This window comes from Dermochelys coriacea, chromosome 17 (assembly GCF_009764565.3).
Source record: "Dermochelys coriacea isolate rDerCor1 chromosome 17, rDerCor1.pri.v4, whole genome shotgun sequence".
NCBI lineage: Eukaryota > Metazoa > Chordata > Testudines > Dermochelyidae > Dermochelys > Dermochelys coriacea.
The window spans coordinates 3737311-3758627 of NC_050084.1; positions in this window are offsets into that span (position 1 = coordinate 3737311).

Below are 21317 nucleotides of genomic sequence, written 5' to 3' on the forward strand. Positions count from 1 at the left end.
GTTTAGGGACACCCATAGCATGGGGTTGTGTTCTTGATCATCTTACCTAATACCCATTGATGGACCAATCCTCCATGAACTTATCTACAATGGGAACAGCATTAGGCGATTGTCTGAAAACTTTTGAAAATCCCACATATAGATGTAAACAATTTAAGTGTTTTCTGGTATGACTTTCTACCATTTTAAAAAGCACGTCATACTTACACAGCCAACTTCACATGGAGAAATGGTGACATCTAGTCACCACTTGAGGCCCTTGCAGATGAATGATTACTATAGATACCCTTGGGCATACACTAGTAGTTTAGATTTAGCCTATTAAAGGGAATTATTCTGTATTCAGGTTGGATAATAAGGGCTCAATGGATGTGTTGTGTGTCTCTAGTGTCTAGTCTAGTCTAGTCTAGTGTCATGCTGTATAGCTTCCATTCTAAGACAGTTCTGGAGCCTGGCTATGATGTAGCCATTTCCAGGTATTTGTTGATTTAAAAGTTTTGTTACCTGTAATAGCAATGTAAAATAGACATTTAATTTTTCTTAGGTTCTTGGGAGGTGGAAGAAAAGTGTGACAGAAGTGACAGGTAGATGAGACAACAGTGTATACAAAATAGTGTGTATTTCTGATCATATTACAGTATCTTGTCACTGATTTTGAATTGATAAAGGCAAAAGTCTCACCTGGAGCTTCCAGATTTTCTCACTTTCTTGGGACACTGCGCTGACTGTCTCCCCCATTAGTGCGATCAGCATGTTTAAGAGGAGCACAAAGGTGAGTATCACATAGCAGATGAGAAGAAGCATGAAAACCTCAGGGTACTTGGAATCCTCATACCCTGAAAGGTCCCCGAAGCCTAAGGTAAGCTTGAAGAGCTCAAACACTGCAGTGTGAAAGCTGTGAAATGGGCTGCACAGTGTGTCCTGGGAACAGTTATTCATCAGAGAAGCAAAAGCTGCAGGGTAAAAGAAAATCAGTATCGGACACCAAGAAAGGGATGGGAAAAATCACCACAAAGAAGATAACACTGAATTTCCATTGTCTAAGCTACTGATACTGGGTACAATATTCATTAAATTTCATACAAATTTAGACTTGATTTCTGTCAAAATTATTTTCTGATAATGCAAATTTAGTTACCCCTTTGTTTGGCATATGTTACACATAATTATGTAATGGTTCTACTGTTCCTGGGTAAAGTCCATTATGAATACCCAGGACTTGATCTAGCTAACCCTTTATGGTGTTTTCTTGCTTTTCCTTCCACATATTTCCTGAGCTCTTACTACACATTTGAAATGTCTCAACTTTTACTGCACAATCTCAGTGACATATGGGAATTAGAATCTGGTTCACCCCAAACGCAAAGCCCAGGAATGGAAAAGGTTTGAATAGCTCTAGATTTAGCTGAGATGATGGTGGCTTTTTCAGAAATGGGGGTATGGGCTGCCTAGTGGTAGTGATGCTTGAGGAACCCCAGAATCATAGGATTGATTCATTTCTTATCCTTTTCATCTTTCCATATCATTACATTCAAATTAATATTTACTCTAATTATATATACATTAATATGAGAAACTTCTTACCTGCTCCAAAACCTACCAGGAAAACCCCATAAACCAAAAGGAACCTAGAAACATCCATTAAAATCAACTGAAAAAGCATGGAAAACATAGAGAGAAGAGTATTATTGGAAAGCTCATAGACAATAATATGAAAGCTCTGTAGTTCACCAAAATATCTAGCTCTGGAGTCTTGTGGTATATAGGCATAGAGAATATTTAGGAACGTAGCTGCATATCCGTATACTTTCATGTGTATTATAGTTTCACACAATAGAATACAGTAAAGTTGTCCCATTGTGATAGCTCAGGATTTGTATAAAGCATGGTTTCAGTACAGCAAATAAATTGTTAGGCAAATTTAAGTGAATAGGAATAGTTTAGCATATTTTACTACTGGTTGGTTGAAACATGTTTGAATGGAACAAAAGAGCTGCTATGGTCTATATTTATGTTCATAATCCAAAGATTTACAGGAAAATATTTGTGGAGAATACTTTAGCAATAGGATCTTTCCAGCTTTTTCGGTTAAAATTCTTCACTCCCACATGAACAAGTTATGCTGTGTTTTTATACCTATATTAACATGTTTTTAATATGCAAATATAAATTAAATCAAAGGTCTTTGAACTTACCTTTTGAATCATTATAGTGTAAATGCCAGTGATTCTGAACCCTCTGAAATAATATAAGATATTGAACCATCCCAAAGCTAAGGAAAAGACCCTCAGTATAACATAAGCTTCCACTGGCATGAAGTACAAGGTATGTGGGTGCATATCGCCAGCAGTGCTTGAATGAAACGGGGGGTGGGGGGGAAGAAATCATAGTCAAATATTGAGTTACTTCCCACCTGTTGTTACTGAAATATATGTATTCATTAAATGTATGCAATGCAATTTCAAAAAGTTACAAAATCTAGTCTGATTGGCTTACAGAAACACAAGACAGTTTGCATTTAAAAGGCTCCCTAGTCCCATTGTGACAAGGTAAAACACTATGTAATATTCAGTGGGGAAAAAAAAAGTAAAACTTGCAAGAGAACATAGAAATAGTTATTCTGAAGAAAAGAGCAGGTTTCAGAGTAGCAGCCGTGTTAGTCTGTATTCGCAAAAAGAAAAGGAGTACTTGTGGCACCTTTAGAGACTAACAAATTTATTAGAGCATAAGCTTTCGTGAGCTACAGCTCACTAGAGCGTAATGTTAAAGGCCACATCCAGAAGATCTCTAAACCCTAAAAAACAAAAATTTGGATCAAATACAAGCCCTTCCACTTAACTTAGTTAACACTTTTAAAGATCTGATTTTGAAATATGTTCTAGTTCATCACCTTTGGTAACCTACCGTCTGTTGGAGTGTGATCCCTCTATGACCTTAAGAAAGGACATTAATGTGTTGCGCTGAAGTTTCCTGGGAAACCCTATGACTTGCTTTGATCAGTAGGGGTGAAATTCTCCTCTGTATAGAAGGTCAGCTCACGGCCAATACACCACATAGGTCCTATTCTGAGGGTATAAGTGGGATATAAGTGGTGCATAAGTCTTGTGCTGGTCCTCTGCATGGGGTGAACTTCTCCACAATGCCAGTGTTTGTCATATCATAACAGACATGACTAACAGTTCTAGTGAAGGAGAAATACAGCCATATACTTTATTATTGTGGAGCAGCAGCTCTGCTATAGTTAAGGTTAAGAGTCATTGATTGTTTGAAATATATTAGTGTGTATGTTTCTAATATAGCAAAACTTGTATGTCTTGTGATCTATATTTTCTGCCTTTGTCAGAGTGATCTCATGGTGTTGGATTGTTTCATATTCCAGTGGCTAGAATTGTGATCATACATACATTCTTAACCATCAAGTAAATGGCTACTGTAAAAATGTAAATTTGCCCCACAGGAAGCCAGAGGTTTCCACCTTCTGCCTCATGGAGAGACTGCTGCAAAATAGGTACAGTGGTGTTGGGAGCTGCCATCTGCTGAAAGAAACCGGGAAGGAAACAAGAGAAAAAAGTCAGATTGTGAGAGAATACTGTGATTCACAGTCCTTTGTCTAGGGGTGACTGATGAATATAAGAGAGGAAAGCAATGACAAAGAGGAAGTAGGGTGTCAAAGGTAGATTAAATCTCTCTTTATTTCTTAGTGAAGGACCAGTTTGGTAAATGGTCTCATATGCTCAGGGTTTTTATTCAGAGACTGATGGTAAAAGCTAAAACTTAAAAAAAAAAAAAGAAAAAAAAAAAAGCGCACTTTCATCCAGGTTTCCTTTATAAACCAAGGCTCTAGGTTTTCTATAGTTGCACTTTATCATTTTTAGCTAATTACAATGTAATGGGTGTTTTTGTATTGATAATGTTCTCTATCCTGGTTACAAACAATGGACAACTCCGAGGGGCAGTATAAAATCTTCATCAGTGCTCTGAAAGTTATGGGCCTGCGATATCAGACAAGGAAGTTATATGTGAGGCCACAAATGTGGGTTGGGGAAAAAGGGACTTCTAACTAGAGAAATACCCCTTTAGGCAACGCTAACAACAAGATTTGTTTAGTTCACAGTGTTGGGAGCTACTATAGCTTTTGGGGTCTTTATTTCCCATTCATTTCAGTGATCTCTTTCTGTCTTTTTTGTCGCTAGAGGCCCCAGAGATCAGAAAACTGTCTCTCCTTTACTGTCTTATCAAGCGAAAGAGTAAATGGTAAAGGAACAAGCCCAGGAGCATATAAGTTTATATTCGCTCCATTAATGTGAGTCAGCATTTCCTCCTTATAGAGCACTCTGGTCCCCTTCTTACTCTCTACAGCTTTCTCTGACATCTGAAACTAAGATGAGGTTTGAAGGTGTGATCCAAAACTCACTGAACTCATTGGAAAGACTCTCAGTGACTTGAAGGGGCTTTAGATCAGGTCTTTTAGGCGGTGTTAGTTAAGCCTTCTCATCTCTCATAGTGCTCACTGACACACCATGCCTGTATTCTGAGACTCCTCCCAAACCCACAGTGCAATACCATCCATGGCCTCATGGCCAGCATTTTGCATTGCTGAGTATTATCTCTCATGAACATAAGAATGGCCACACTGGGTCAGACCAAGGGTCCATCTAGTCCAATATCCTGTCTTCTGACAGGGGCCGGTGCCAGATGCTTCAAAGGGAATGAACAGAACAGCCCCTGGGGGTGGGGACATGGCCAGGGGCTGCTCCTGGGCACCTCCCACCCACCCAGGGCAGGTGGAGGGACCAGGGCTCCCCACAACAGCCTAGGCTCCCTGGGTTGCTCTTACCACTGCCCAGCTCTGGCTTCCGGCCTGGCCAGGGCGAGGTGCCAGCGAGAGGGGCAGGGCCTCATGATCTCCCAACTTCTACCAAGGTTCTGGCACTCCTGCTCCCAGCATCTGCCAGTTAGAGGCTTAGGGAAACCCAGAGTAAGGAGTTGTATCCCTGGCCATCTTGGCTACTGGTAATTTTTTAATCCATCCTCCATGAACTTATCTAATTTATTTTTTGAAGCCAGTTATACTTTTGGCCTTCGCAACATCTCCTATCAATGAGTTCCACAGGCTGACTGTGTGTTGGGTGAAGAAGTACTTCCTTTTGTTTGTTTTAAAGCTGCTGCCTATTCATTTAGTCAATAGGGGACCCCGGTTCATTTGTTATGTGAAGGGGTAAATAACACTTCCTTACTCCGCGCTATTCATGATTCGATAGACCTCTAGCCTATCCCCCCTTAGTCATCTCTTTTCCAATCTGAACAGTCCCAGCCTTTTTAATCTCTCAGCTGGAAGCTGTTCCGTACCCTTAATCATTTTTGTTGTCCTTCTCTGTACTGTTTCTAATATATCTTTTTTGAGATGGGGGGATGCACTGACACTGTCAAAAAAAAATCTGTATAAGGAAGCTAGTCTACGTTCATACTTTTCAAATCTATTATACTTTTTCAGATACACATATTTTATCTGAAGGGCCAAAATCCATATGATGTTTATGTAACAACCTGATATAGACCATGTTAGCTCTTTTTATAGGCCCAAAGTCCAGAGTTTGGTCAAGAGGCCAGAGGCCTAGCAAATAGTGAACAATATTAGCTAAGAGAGCAGAACAAACAAAAGACAACCTTGCTTTTTGCTAAGATAAGCTTGGTCTGCGAAATGCCAGGTGGGGAGTCATAACTGGTGTCTTTATTTGAAGTTGAAAACAGACCAAAGGAATGAAAGGGGCCCTGTTCCTTCTGTAGGAAGAGATACCTTCCCACACATCAACCTTGAGTTTATGGAAGAGGTTCAAACATATCAGTATGAGATATGACATCCTCCCTCTCACAGGTGCACATCCCTCCTCCCAAGTCATTACCAGTGCCTGCCTTAGAAACACAAATGAGCAACTGAAAAATAATCTTTATTGCCATGTAATTTTCATTTGTCTCTTTACTTTAACCCTCAGGTATGTACCTGTGGACAATCAAAGGAGCTACTTCATTCCAATGGACCTCTAATTGAATTCAACATATATATTTTATACTAATATACATTTTATACATTGTTTGAAGTACTAATTGTATGTTATGTGTTAACTTGAAACCATGGGCAGAGACCTTATGTAATCTTTGACTATTGGCTACTGTGCTTATCTTAAAGACAGGTTTCAGAGTAGCAGCCGTGTTAGTCTGTATTCGCAAAAAGAAAAGGAGTACTTGTGGCACCTTAGAGACTAACAAATTTATTTGAGCATAAGCTTTCGTGAGCTACAGCTCACTTCATCGGATGCATCCGATGAAGTGAGCTGTAGCTCACGAAAGCTTATGCTCAAATAAGTTTGTTAGTCTCTAAGGTGCCACAAGTACTCCTTTTCTTTGTGCTTATCTTGTCTTGCTGCTAGACCTATCCAGGCGTTTGGGACTACCTACTGTTAGGGGGCTTATTCCTTCACCCACTTACTTCCCTGGTCCTTCTCGCATGAACAGAGAGCAACAATACCCGAAGTCCAAAGGTGCAAACAATTTGATGTTTATTGGGGTGAATTTCCAGCAAGCACGATTCCAGTTTCCTTCCTCAGTGTCTCCCTTCCCAGCTCTGACATTACAGAGCCTTACCTGTGTCCCTGTTCCCATTCCCTCCCTTAGCAAAAAATGATACCAATTCCCCCCCGACTCCCTTCCTGATTGACTGTGGACTATATAGTAAAACTTGAGTTCTGCTTAGCTATACCTTAACTAATCATTTTACTGAAATTTAACTAACCAATCCTAACATGTTGTAACATGATTATTTAACTAATTATATCCCACCATCTTAATTAGTTTATACCCAGCAAAATTAATTATACAGCAGACAGGAACTATCACAGAACCAGACAGAGATTATGCAGACAAACAATAGGGAAATGGGGACAACAGAGATAGAACAACAAAGAAATGAGGATTTCACATTCCAGCTATTGATAAGTGAGTTCTTGCCAGACAGGATGCTATCAAACTAAGTTTCCTTTTACATCTTAAGGGGCACTTCTCTTTCTCTGTAAGCGACAGGCATCATCAGGACAGGACTGTATTCCTAACAGCCCAATAGCACCTTATTTCAATGTGACGAGTTTGGAATGTGAGGATCTGACCATTCGCTTCCCAGCTTATGGCTTCCTCTGCTGCTTAGCCAAAGGCCTTAGCCTAAGAACAAGGCCTCAGACTGTCACACTAAGAGAAGGCCCTTACACTGGCAGACAGTGATTTTGATTCTTTCTTTTATACCTCTATAACTAGCCAAGTGATAAGAATACACCTAAATTCTTAGCATATAGGCCTTTACGCACAGGCCTGAATATCTATATCCTAACACCTACCCCGTCATTTCCCTCCGCCGATGGAAAATCCATATAATTCACTGTAATCAACTGATTGGCAGTGTATCTGAGCCTAATAAGCAAGGTGACACTCCACCAGCACTGTGTGTAATAAACCTATGTGCTTGATTCTACACGGTGTCCATTTTGGTCCTTCATTATCATATATTTTATAGGTTTCAGAGTAGCAGCCGTGTTTGAGCTTATGCTCAAATAAATTTGTTAGTCTCTAAGGTGCCACAAGTACTCCTTTTCTTTTTGCACATACTTTATATGTTTTTAAAATGTGAATTAATGTTTCAATTTCAATTCAAAGTTCCAAACAATCACTAAATTGGCAACACTGCATGTAACTAGCTCACAAAACTGAGGTAGGGGGGGTATTGGGGAAATTCGGGGGGGGGGGTGTAGGGAAACCCCTGGAAGGGATCTTGACAGCACAGTACTCCTGCATGTATTTCAACACTCGGGGTTCCCCACAATAGACCTTTTTACAACTGCAAAAAATACCCAACACCTTCATTTTCATTCCAGTGCAGGTCTCCGTGTGCAGTCGTTAGGCGATGCATTCCTCCTCTAGTGAAACGCTCCCCTTCTCTATGCCTTCCTTCCTATTCCTCTTTTGAACCGAGTGATCCACAAGATCAGGCTGGATGGGCCACAGTAATTCTACTAGCATAGTCTTGCCAAAACATGGTATCCTTACCTACTCAGCATGACTGTGCATCCATGAATCGCACTTCCACTTCTGTCTCATCCGCTGTCCCAGGACTCAGGCTGTGTCCTGCATCCACAGAAACTTCATCTCAGAGCATGGCACCTCCATGGCTCACGGAACCTGAGCTGACCTGTTCAGAAGAGATACAAAATATACTGTTACACAGTTGAACAGAAATGAACTGTCGCCCATATACCCTGAAAGGGAGATGAGTTAAGGCCTGGTGCCAACTAAAACGGATGACTTCCATCCCAGGGACATTACCCTCTATACTGCGTTACCTATTGGCACTCAAACGGTCAGACCTATCCATGAGCTCAATAAAAGTGCATCTACCTGCCATCACAACATTCCACCCCAAGGTGGATTACGATCCCATCTTTACCCAACTACTGACCAAATGTTTCCTCAGAGGACTCAATAATGCCTACCCTAACCTACATTAGCCTACTACACCATGGGACCTGAACCTGAACCTTGTCTGTATTGCAAACTAAGTTGCCAGAGTTACTCACAATTCCCTTCACTGCAGGCCCAGCTCAGTCAGCTCCAAGCACAGCAAAAGTCTCTGCTCTGACCAGGGCTGGTGCAAGGATGTTTCGCACCCTAGGTGAAACTTCCACCGTGCACTTCCCCCCTCCCGCCCCCAGAGCCCTGCAGTAGCTCTCCCCCCTGCGGCAGCTCCCCCTCCCTCCCCTTGGCCCGGGGAGCCATGCGGCAGCTCCCTGCCCCCCCGCCCGCCCTGTCGGCCCGGAGAGTCATGCGGCAGCTCCCCACCTCAGCTCACCTCTGCTCCGCCTCCTCCCCCAGCATGCCACCGCCATTCCACTTCTCCCGCCTCCCAGGCTTGCGGCACCAATCAGCTGTTTGGCGCCGCAAGCCTGGGAGGGAGAGAAGCAGAGCGGGGAGTGGTTCTTCTGCGCGCCGCCCCCTGCAATACTTGCTGCAGGCAGCCCTCCCCACGTCCCTCTACTCCGCTCCACCGCCTCCCCGGAGTGTGCTTTTGGCTGCCCCCAACCACTTGGCGCCCTAGTGGCGTCCTAGTTTGCTTAGTGGTTGCACCAGCCCTGGCTCTGACTCCACTGAAGCCACTAACAGCCTCTGAGGCTCTCTGCAGATCAAAGCCCCTACAGGTTCTCAGCAGCACCTTCTGGCTTCGTAGCAGCAGCTCCTGGCATAGCCAAAGCTCCACCACAGCAATCTCACTTCCTTCTTCAAAATGGAGTCCCTCTGCCTGCTCGCTCTCCCATCTGGCAGAGAGAGACTCTCCCCTTTTCCCAAGGCATCACGGGAGTTGTAGTCTCTAAGGCTGCATTGCAGCACACAGGATCTTCCCTGGAACACTCCCAATTAAGTCCAGAGGCCCCTCTAGTAAAGGGTGCCTACACATATAATCCTTTCTAAAATGTAATCCTGTCTGAAATTCGCTGTAAGATTGTTTAGTGTGAATGAAGGATGTGTGCATGGTTAAGGATAAGTGCGAAAACCATCATAGATGTCCAGATGGTCAAGAAGAAGTGAAAGATTTGGAGACACAAGGAAACAATCAGAAAACATCCATTCGATGTACTCGATGCTAAACAAGTTAGCAGAATTGACAACCCTGGAGATGAGGCAAACATTCCTGAAGGGGAGACAACAAATAAGACATAATGATGGGAAGCTTGACAATACCCATCAAATGATAACAACGGAAAACCCAGAGATTAATGCCATTTAAGGACTAACAATTGCAGAATGACATTGCAGAATCCATAGACTGAAATGGAAACTTACAAGTATAAAGATGGGGTGTTTTGCCATGGAACTCTGGGTTTTGTTCTGCAAGGCCTCAGAACATTGGATCGTGTCCAACTAAACCTGGCTCCTCCACTCGTGTCTGACCTAACTGGCCACTAGGTTAGTGCAAGATAAATATAACATCATTAGCAGGACTGGTGTGTGTACGTGTGTGAATGCTAATTTTTAGGCTGTATACTTAATAAACGCAACACATTGCCTTATCTCCTGGAAAAGATGCTGTGTGCTTTTTATACGCATAACAATATGACCAAAGTTCTATGTTGAAACATACACACAGATAGAGCCTCTAATCATTCTCAGTAAATTTCCATACCAACTGTCTGATGCTAAGAGAACCGTGTTCCCAGAATCCTCTAGCAAAATCAGATGTACCAAGCCATACCAAATTAATCTTCATCACATTCACTCATGTCAATCACAGTAATTCATAATAATAATTTGGCACTATCCCAACAATTAGCAACTCAAAAACTATGTAGTCATAAGAACATAAGAACGGCTATACTAGGTCATACCAAAGGTCCATCTACCCCAGTATGCTATCTTCTGACAGTGGCCAATGCCAGGTGCCTCAGAGGGAATGAACAGTCAAGTGATCCATCCCCTCTATCGCTCATTCCCAGCTTCTGGCAAACAGAGGCTAGGGACACCATTTCTGCCCATCCTGGCCAATAGCCACTGATGGACTTATCTTCCATGAATTTATCTTCTTCTTTTTTGAACCCTCAAATAGTCTTGGCCTTCACAACATCCTCTGGCAAGAAGTTCTACAGGTTGATAGTTCATTGTGTGAAAAAATTCTTTTGTTTGTTTTAAACCTGCTGCCTATTCATTTAATTTGGTGGCCCGTAGCTCTTGTGTTATGAGAAGGTGTAAATAATACTTCCTTATTTACTTTCTCTATACTAGTCATGATTTTATAGACCTCAATCATATCCCCCCTTAGCTGTCTCTTTTCCAAGCTAAAAAGTCCCATTCTTATTAATCTGACCTCACACAGTAGCCATTCCATACCCCTAATCATTTTTGTTTCCCTTTTCTGAACCTTTTCCAATTCCAATATATCTTTTTTGAGATGGGGCGACCACATCTGCATGCAGTATTCAAGGTGTGGGCATGCCATGGATTTATACAAAGGCAAGATGATATTTTCTGTCTAATTATCTATCCCTTTAATGATACCCAACATTTTGTTTGCTTTTTTGAACTGCTGCTGCATATTGAGTGGCTGTTTTCAGAGCATTATCCACAATGACTCCAAGATCTCTTTCTTGAGTGGTAACAGTTAATTTAGACCCCATCATTTTATATGTATAGTTGTGATGATGTTTTTCAATGTGCATTACTTTGCATTTATCAACACTGAATTTCATCTGCCATTTTGTGGCCCAGTCACCCACTTTTTGAGATCCATTTTTAGCTCTTTGCAGTCTGCCTGGGACTTAACTATCTTAAGTAGTTTTGTATCATCTGCAGATTTTGCCACTCATTGTTTACCCCTTTTTCCAGATCATTTACGAACATGTTAAATAGGACTGGGCCCGGATTAGATCCCTGGGGGACACCACTATTTACCTCTCTCCATTCTGAAAACTGACCATTTATTCCTACCCTGTTTCCTATTTTTAACCAATTACCAATCCACGAGAGGACCTTCCCTCTGATATCATGACTGCTTACTTTATCCCATAAATATTGCTGAAAAACAAATGGGGTATGTGTGTGTGTGTGTGTGTGTGAAAGTATCATCTAAATAATGTCCAAACACAATCAAAATAATTTATAGTAATTTCTTCCTATTTAATAGAATTATACCTAATCATACCATCTAGTTGATTTTGCTACTGGCTACCTGCCTGTGGGGGTCATCTTGGCTGCTTAGATTCTGGTTAAACACTAAGACTGAAAAATAAAATGTGTGACTGTTTGCAAGATGTGAAATAATTGGGAATCAATAGTCCCCTTTTTTATATCATCTATTGCAGTGTGGACCGACGCATGTTCATTTTCATCATCTGAGTCAGATGCTACCAGCAGAAGGTTAATTTTCTTTTTTGGTGATTGGGGTTCTGTAGTTTCCACATCAGAATGTTGCTCTTTAAGACTTCTGAAAGCATGCTTCACACCTCATCCCTCTCAGATTTTGGAAGGCACTTCAGATTCTTAAATCTTGGGTTGAGTACTGTAGCTATCTTTAGAAACTTCATGTTGGTATCTTCTTTGCATTTTGTCAAATTTGCAGTGAAAGTGTTCTTAAAACGAACACCATGTGCTGGATCTGAGACAGCTATAACATGAAATATATGGCAGCATGTGCATAAAACAGAGCAGGAGACATACAATTCTCCCCCAAGGAGTTCAGTGACAAATTTAATTAACGCATTATTTTTTTAACCAGTGTCATCAGCATGGAAGCATACCCTCTGGAACGATGGCCGAAGCACGAAGAGGCATATGAATCTTTAGCGCATCTGGCACGTAAATATCTTGCCACGCCAGCTACAACAGTGCCATGCGAATGCCTGTTCTCACTTTCAGGTGACATTGTAATTAAGAAGTGGGCAGCATTATCTCCTGTAAATGTAAACAAACTTGTTTCTCTTAGCGATTGGCTGAACAGGTAGGACTATGTGGACTTGTAGGCTCTAAAGTTTTACATTGTTTTGTTTTTGAGTGCAGTTATGTAACAAAAAAACCTAAATTTGTAAAAAGAAAAGGAGTACTTGTGGCACCTTAGAGACTAACAAATTTATTAGAGCATAAGCTTTCGTGAGCTACAGCTCACTTCATCGGATGCATTTGGTGGAAAAAACAGAGGAGAGATTTATATACACACACACAGAGAACATGAAACAATGGGTTTATCATACACACTGTAAGGAGAGTGATCACTTAAGATAAGCCATCACCAACAGCAGGGGGGGGAAGGAGGAAAACCTTTCATGGTGACAAGCAGGTAGGCTAATTCCAGCAGTTAACAAGAATATCAGAGGTTTCAGAGTAGCAGCCGTGTTAGTCTGTATTCGCAAAAAGAAAAGGAGTACTTGTGGCACCTTAGAGACTAACAAATTTATTAGAGCATAAGCTTTCGTGAGCTACAGCTCACTTCATCGGATGCATTTGGTGGAAAAAACAGAGGAGAGATTTATATACACACACACAGAGAACATGAAACAATGGGTTTATCATACACACTGTAAGGAGAGTGATCACTTAAGATAAGCCATCACCAACAGCAGGGGGGGGAAGGAGGAAAACCTTTCATGGTGACAAGCAGGTAGGCTAATTCCAGCAGTTAACAAGAATATCAGAGGAACAGTGGGGGGTGGGGTGGGAGGGAGAAATACCATGGGGAAATAGTTTTACTTTGTGTAATGACTCATCCATTCCCAGTCTCTATTCAAGCCTAAGTTAATTGTATCCAGTTTGCAAATTAATTCCAATTCAGCAGTCTCTCGTTGGAGTCTGTTTTTGAAGCTTTTTTGTTGAAGTATAGCCACTCTTAGGTCTGTGATCGAGTGACCAGAGAGATTGAAGTGTTCTCCAACTGGTTTTTGAATGTTATAATTCTTGACGTCTGATTTGTGTCCATTCATTCTTTTACGTAGAGACTGTCCAGTTTGGCCAATGTACATGGCAGAGGGGCATTGCTGGCACATGATGGCATATATCACATTGGTAGATGCGCAGGTGAACGAGCCTCTGATAGTGTGGCTGATGTGATTAGGCCCTATGATGGTATCCCCTGAATAGATATGTGGACAGAGTTGGCAACGGGCTTTGTTGCAAGGATAGGTTCCTGGGTTAGTGGTTCTGTTGTGTGGTGTGTGGTTGCTGGTGAGTATTTGCTTCAGATTGGGGGGCTGTCTGTAAGCAAGGACTGGTCTGTCTCCCAAGATCTGAGAGAGCGATGGCTCGTCCTTCAGGATAGGTTGTAGATCCTTGATGATGCGTTGGAGGGGTTTTAGTTGGGGGCTGAAGGTGATGGCTAGTGGCGTTCTGTTGTTTTCTTTGTTGGGCCTGTCCTGTAGTAGGTGACTTCTGGGTACTCTTCTGGCTCTGTCAATCTGTTTCTTCACTTCAGCAGGTGGGTACTGTAGTTGTAGGAATGCATGATAGAGATCTTGTAGGTGTTTGTCTCTGTCTGAGGGGTTGGAGCAAATGCGGTTATATCGTAGCGCTTGGCTGTAGACAATGGATCGAGTGGTATGATCTGGATGAAAGCTAGAGGCATGTAGGTAGGAATAGCGGTCAGTAGGTTTCCAATATAGGGTGGTGTTTATGTGACCATCGCTTATTAGCACCGTAGTGTCCAGGAAGTGGATCTCTTGTGTGGACTGGTCCAGGCTGAGGTTGATGGTGGGATGGAAATTGTTGAAATCATGGTGGAATTCCTCAAGAGCTTCTTTTCCATGGGTCCAGATGATGAAGATGTCATCAATGTAGCGCAAGTAGAGTAGGGGCATTAGGGAACGAGAGCTGAGGAAGCGTTGTTCTAAGTCAGCCATAAAAATGTTGGCATACTGTGGGGCCATGCGGGTACCCATCGCAGTGCCGCTGATTTGAAGGTATACATTGTCACCAAATGTGAAATAGTTATGGGTCAGGACAAAGTCACAAAGTTCTGCCACCAGGTTAGCCGTGACAGTATCGGGGATACTGTTCCTGACGGCTTGTAGTCCATCTTTGTGTGGAATGTTGGTGTAGAGGGCTTCTACATCCATAGTGGCTACTACATAGTGGCTACTACAGGACAGGCCCAACAAAGAAAACAACAGAACGCCACTAGCCATCACCTTCAGCCCCCAACTAAAACCCCTCCAACGCATCATCAAGGATCTACAACCTATCCTGAAGGACGAGCCATCGCTCTCTCAGATCTTGGGAGACAGACCAGTCCTTGCTTACAGACAGCCCCCCAATCTGAAGCAAATACTCACCAGCAACCACACACCACACAACAGAACCACTAACCCAGGAACCTATCCTTGCAACAAAGCCCGTTGCCAACTCTGTCCATATATCTATTCAGGGGATACCATCATAGGGCCTAATCACATCAGCCACACTATCAGAGGCTCGTTCACCTGCGCATCTACCAATGTGATATATGCCATCATGTGCCAGCAATGCCCCTCTGCCATGTACATTGGCCAAACTGGACAGTCTCTACGTAAAAGAATGAATGGACACAAATCAGACGTCAAGAATTATAACATTCAAAAACCAGTTGGAGAACACTTCAATCTCTCTGGTCACTCGATCACAGACCTAAGAGTGGCTATACTTCAACAAAAAAGCTTCAAAAACAGACTCCAACGAGAGACTGCTGAATTGGAATTAATTTGCAAACTGGATACAATTAACTTAGGCTTGAATAGAGACTGGGAATGGATGAGTCATTACACAAAGTAAAACTATTTCCCCATGGTATTTCTCCCTCCCACCCCACCCCCCACTGTTCCTCTGATATTCTTGTTAACTGCTGGAATTAGCCTACCTGCTTGTCACCATGAAAGGTTTTCCTCCTTCCCCCCCCTGCTGTTGGTGATGGCTTATCTTAAGTGATCACTCTCCTTACAGTGTGTATGATAAACCCATTGTTTCATGTTCTCTGTGTGTGTGTATATAAATCTCTCCTCTGTTTTTTCCACCAAATGCATCCGATGAAGTGAGCTGTAGCTCACGAAAGCTTATGCTCTAATAAATTTGTTAGTCTCTAAGGTGCCACAAGTACTCCTTTTCTTTTTGCGAATACAGACTAACACGGCTGCTACTCTGAAACCTAAATTTGTAAGTTGCAGTTTCATGATAAAGAGATTGCACTACAGAACTTGTATGAGATGAACTGAAAAATACTATTTCTTTTGTTTATCATTTTTACAGGGCAAATATTTATAATCAAAAGTAATATAAAGTGAGCACTGTACACTTTGTATTCTGTGCTGTAATTGAAATCGATATATTTGAAAATGTAGAAAAAATCCAAAAATATTTAATAAATTTCAATGTGTATTTTATTGTTTAACAGTGCGATTAATCACGATTAATTTTTTTAATAGTGATTAATTTTTGGGGGTTAATCGCCTGAGTTAACTGTGATTAATCGACAGCCCTAATTATCACCCAGTCACTTCAAAACCTATTAAGATTTGCAAAATTACTATGTTTCCAAAAATAACAGAATTTGAGAACAAACTTCCTTTTCATTGGAAAATAAACTGGCAAAAGCAAGTCCACGTTTTATAGATTCACATTGTTCCCTGAACAAACTGAAAGTCAATATGGTCCATTCTTCCCTGAACTCTCAAGTTGGAAAACTAACTGTTCATTAGGAAGTTACAGTGATTTTCCCATTCCTTTCCTGGTGTCAGAGTAGCAGCCGTGTTAGTCTGAATTCGCAAAAAGAAAAGGAGTACTTGTGGCACCTTAGAGACGAATAAATTTATTTGAGCATAAGCTTTCGTGAGCTACAGCTCACTTCATCGGATGCATCCGATGCTCAAATAAATTTGTTAGTCTCTAAGGTGCCCCAAGTACTCCTTTTCTTTCCTGGTGTGTGATTTTCTCTTTCACTGCATGGGTTGCCTCTCTGATGAGTGAGCATCCCCAGGACACATCATGCAGCCCACTTCACAGCTTTCACACTGCAGCTCTGGAGCTCTTCAAACTTAGACCTTGGGGACTGGGATGTGAAGATTCCAAGGTATTGAGAGGTTTTCAAGTTTTTCCTGGTGTCCTATGTAATATTCTTTGTACTCCTCTTAAGCGTGTGTGTTGATGGGGAAGACTGTCAACACAGAGTCCCAAGAAAGTGAGAAAATACAGCAGCTCCAGGTGAAGCTCTTTCCTTGATTTAACTAGATTGTCCTAGTTCAGGGGTGGGCAAACTACGGCCCGTGGGCCGGATCCGGCCCATCAGGGCTTTGGATTCAGCCCGCGGGATTGCCACCCCTGTGGCGCTGCAGGCCCCGTGCTGCTCCCAGAAGCAGCAGGCACCATGTCCCTGCACCCCTGCCCTGAGCCCCCTCCCACACTCCGCACCCCCTCCTGCACCCCAACCCCCTTCCCTGAGTCCCCTTGTACACCACGCACCTCCTCCCACACCTCGCACTCCCTCCCGCACCCCAATCCCCTGCCCCAGCCCTACATTCATGGCCCTGCATGCAATTTCCCCAACCAGATGTGGCCTTCAGGCCAAAAAGTTTGCCCATCCCTGTCCTAGTTAATATAAACACAGAAGCACTGAGCCACAACTGCCACTGAACCTTGTTAGTTTTGAATGCCTCCCACAATCCTTTTCTGTTAGTTCTGTTTTTAGTTGTTAAAATATTATTAAAAAACAATAATACTCGGGCCTAGATCCTCAAACGTATTTAATTGTCTAACTTCCAATGGTGTTCAGTTCAAGTGTAGCCCATGCCACTAGGAAGCAGAAATTGTTACCACCCAATACTGCCCATTAGCCAATGTGAAGAACATTGTTTGGGGGTGAGGGCAGGTCTCTGTACAGTTGCTAGGGGGTTGTTACATCAGAAATCATCATGGCAGCTGGCATTCTTATTCGCAACCTCAGCAGAGGCCACAATTCACAAAACTCTTAAGCACATGAAGTGCTTTGCTGAGTTGAGATGGGCTTAAACACATACTTTTGAATTACCAAAAATTTTGAAAAAATTCATTTTTGGTTTTCCCTAAATGATCCCCCCTCCTGCAATTAACAGCAAACTGGAAAATCCGTTACTCACACAGCTCTAAACAGATCCATTGGTTCTGGCCAATTCTTTGTTTTAAATTTGAAGGAAGGCTTGAGACTTACAAAATGAAGTAAATAATGCACCTCTGGTAAGTGGCCACTGGGTGATGCTTTGTCACTGTGGAAAGCCAGCCCAGTGCTCTTTCACAGGACTGCTTACCTATGCCAGATTTTGAAAGTATCTTCATCTGTCTTTCCTTGCTTTTGTGTTATATTTTATAGCATATTGGCGTGTTTTTCTCTCCATGTGACATTGTTGCAGTTATTTGAATATATGAGACTAGTTCTTTGATTCCTAAAGAGTTTTAACTATATTGGATCTGGAAAGAAATCTGCCAAAGTTCTTGAAAGAATGGTTTCATAAAGGAAAGATTATAGCCAACAAACTGGTTGCCTTTACCCTGATGGGCAGGGAGAGCGAAGAAGATGTTTAAGGTGGGCATTTTGAGTTTCATAACATTAAAAAGATTTATTACTACCTGGAGGTTCCAACTAAGATCAGGGGCCCATTGTGCTAGGCACCCTTCATAGAACATATGTAAGAAACAGTGTTTGCCTTGAAGAACTTACAATCTATGTAGACAAGACTGACAAAATGTGAAATTGTGACTCCCATTTTACAGATGGGGAACTGAGACACAGAAAGATTAAGTGACTTGCCCCGGGGCACAAAGGAAGTTTGTGGCAGAGCCAGGAATTGAATCCAGGTCTCCTGAGTCCCAGGCCAATGCCCTGATGACAAAACCATCCTTCCTACCATGCATATGCTCATAAAGGCCATGTGACATATCAGATGAGTTGCAGACAGTCATAGAAGCAACTCCACAGTGTCTGTGCTACAAAATGACTATTGGAACCAATAACTGAGCTAGTAATCATATAAACATAGTAATAGTGATAGACTGTGATGTCACAAACACAGAATTATGGGCTTGATCTGGCAAACACTTGAGATAGGGAATTCCTGATTGGGCTGGGCCCTATGGCTATGGGTGAGGCAGAATAAAAAATTGGGCTAGGAGAATGAAAGCTCTTATTACAGCATAAATACTAATACAAAAGGGAATTAAGAAAATGATTGGCCAGAGAAACGGACTGTTAGTGTTCTCTTTTCCTGCACTGGGCTCCAGTGTGAACTCGCTCTGTAATATATGCAGGGTGAATGAAGTGAACTGAAATTATTGGAATATCCAAGTAAGAAGCATTCATGAAGATCCTGTGTCATATACAGATGCAAGAAGATTTAACATATTTCTGATATGTACTGTGCTATACAGAGCCCTAATCTTATTGATAATATCAGGGCAAATTCTGCCTTGATTTATATCTACTGAAGCCTCCACAGAAGTTATTTCACTTGCATTGGTAAATTAGACTAGAATTTAACCCTGACTTTTTAACTCTCATAAACATACTATTTCCTGTTTCTAAGTGCTTAAAAAAACTATACTGATTTGTTACTGTATTTTTTAATAAAAATGTAATTTATACTAAAACCCTCAGTGAACACATACATTAATATAATGCCATGTTTAAAAATTTAAATGCCTCAAAGCTGCGTAATATGGGTTTTATTTCCTTAATATTGCAGTTGCCAACATCATCTGAGAAAGCAAATGCAAAGTTCTCACTTTTAAAAAAATAAGCTTCTACTAACCACACCATGTGACCACTCCTTTTCTGCTATGGGCCCTATTCAGCAGAAATTAATTTTCTACAAGTTCTGGCCATGAAAACTCTACTGGCTTCAACTTGACCCTTGCACACTAATTCTGATTCAGTAAGCAAAACCTCTATGTGCTGTGAATTGTTTACTTCATCTTTCTTTAGCCACATCCAATACATTGTTTCAGAAAATGAAGGTGTGTCCCTCCTATTTTAGTGTAGGAATTGTAATGCCTCTGGAAGATGTGTTGATCCTCCAATGGACAGAACACGATGTACTTGTATGGGGAAGGGCTGACCTAATATACACGAGGATACCTTAAAGGCAAATACATAGCGAGATAAGAAAAGGAGTACTTGTGGCACCTTAGAGACTAACAAATTTATTAGAGCATAAGCTTTCGTGAGCTACAGCTCACTTCATCGGATGCATTGAGTGAGATAGTACATGTCTTCTCTCAGAAAAGATATTCCTAGGCTGTCCATCCTGATATTTTCAACTAGCTAAGCAGACATTCTAGCCATCATGGGAACAGGAAGGGGAGTAAGAGGAGGAGAGTGGTTTGTAACAAATTTTCTTTTCCCCCTTTGGTTGTCCTTGGGCGATACCATTGAACTTGGACACAATATTTTCCATCAGTTGTTTTCTGATAACAGGATAATCATGTGCAAAATCCAGATCAATTCCATGGCCTTGGGGAGCCACTTTAATGTAAAATTTGTATATTATTGTCATTGAATAGGATCCTATGACATTATCTTGTTTTTGTTGGAAATCCAATTATTAAATTATTAAAATGCATGTATCCCCTGACAATTATATTTCTGTTATGTAGTATCTTCAGTGGGTATTTATCTCAGTGGAGTAGTATTTAATTGTACCTTATGTGGTTATACCTTAAATACTTAGCTATTTGCACCCAGTTAAATAAATGCCAGCTAAAATTATCCCTTATTTTAAAGTGGCTGCAGGTAACCTGACTGGACCATGGTTATCACCATGACTGGTGATAACTGCCTACAAGTATTTGAAGGGTGGAAACAAACAAGGGAAAAGAACTGTTCTGAGATTAAATTAAGATATAGAAAATTTAGGCTGAATGTTATTAAAAACATCCTCATGGTGTGCTCCATTAGGCTGTAACATAGTCTCCCAAGGGGAATGATAGAAGATCCATAACTCAAGACATTTTAAATTAGGCTGGAAAAAGTAATAGAAAATATTTGGTAGGGAACAATCCTACATTGCCTAAGGGATGGACTAAATGAGCCTGTAGAACTTTTCGCTCTCTAATGTGTCTATGATTCTGTGAAAAACCACATCATTATTAATAATAATACCTAGCACTTAAATAGTCCTTTACACCTGCACAGAACTGTAAAAACATTAGCCAATTAATATCCAAGAAGATCAGCTGAAAATTCCAAGGTTACACAATCATTGTGTAGGTAGGGGAGTGGTTTCATTATTGTGGGGAACTTTCATGGCTTATATACTACCTTGGTGGAATTGGCTAGCAAAGGATCTGAGTCCTCACTCCCATACCCTTTACCCAGAGGCCTGCCTGACCTTGAGGGCTTCCCTTCCACCGTCCTGTATGGCGGAGTCCTTGTAACCCCTACAAGGCTGGGCTCAGGATTCCTGAGGGACTCAACCTCCAATCTTGTTATGGTCATTCAGGACAGGGGTTAGGGTGCCCCCACTCCAGGGTACTCTCTCCACTCTGGATGCTTCCCTGACCCACTGATCATTGCATACATTCAAAGCAAATGCAATTTATTAAACAGGAACTAGTTAAAAATAAGGGAAAAAAGGGAAAGGTTAAAGGAAAACACGTAACCCTGCCCAGGCACACCACAAACAGCATCTCTGGAATGTCAGGGCAGTTCACAGTCTGTTCCTCACGTGTCCCAGGCCCCTGCCCAGGCCTTGGCTGTGCTTCAGGGATGCTGCAGGTCAGACACTTGCTCTGGTGGTACCACACGCCCT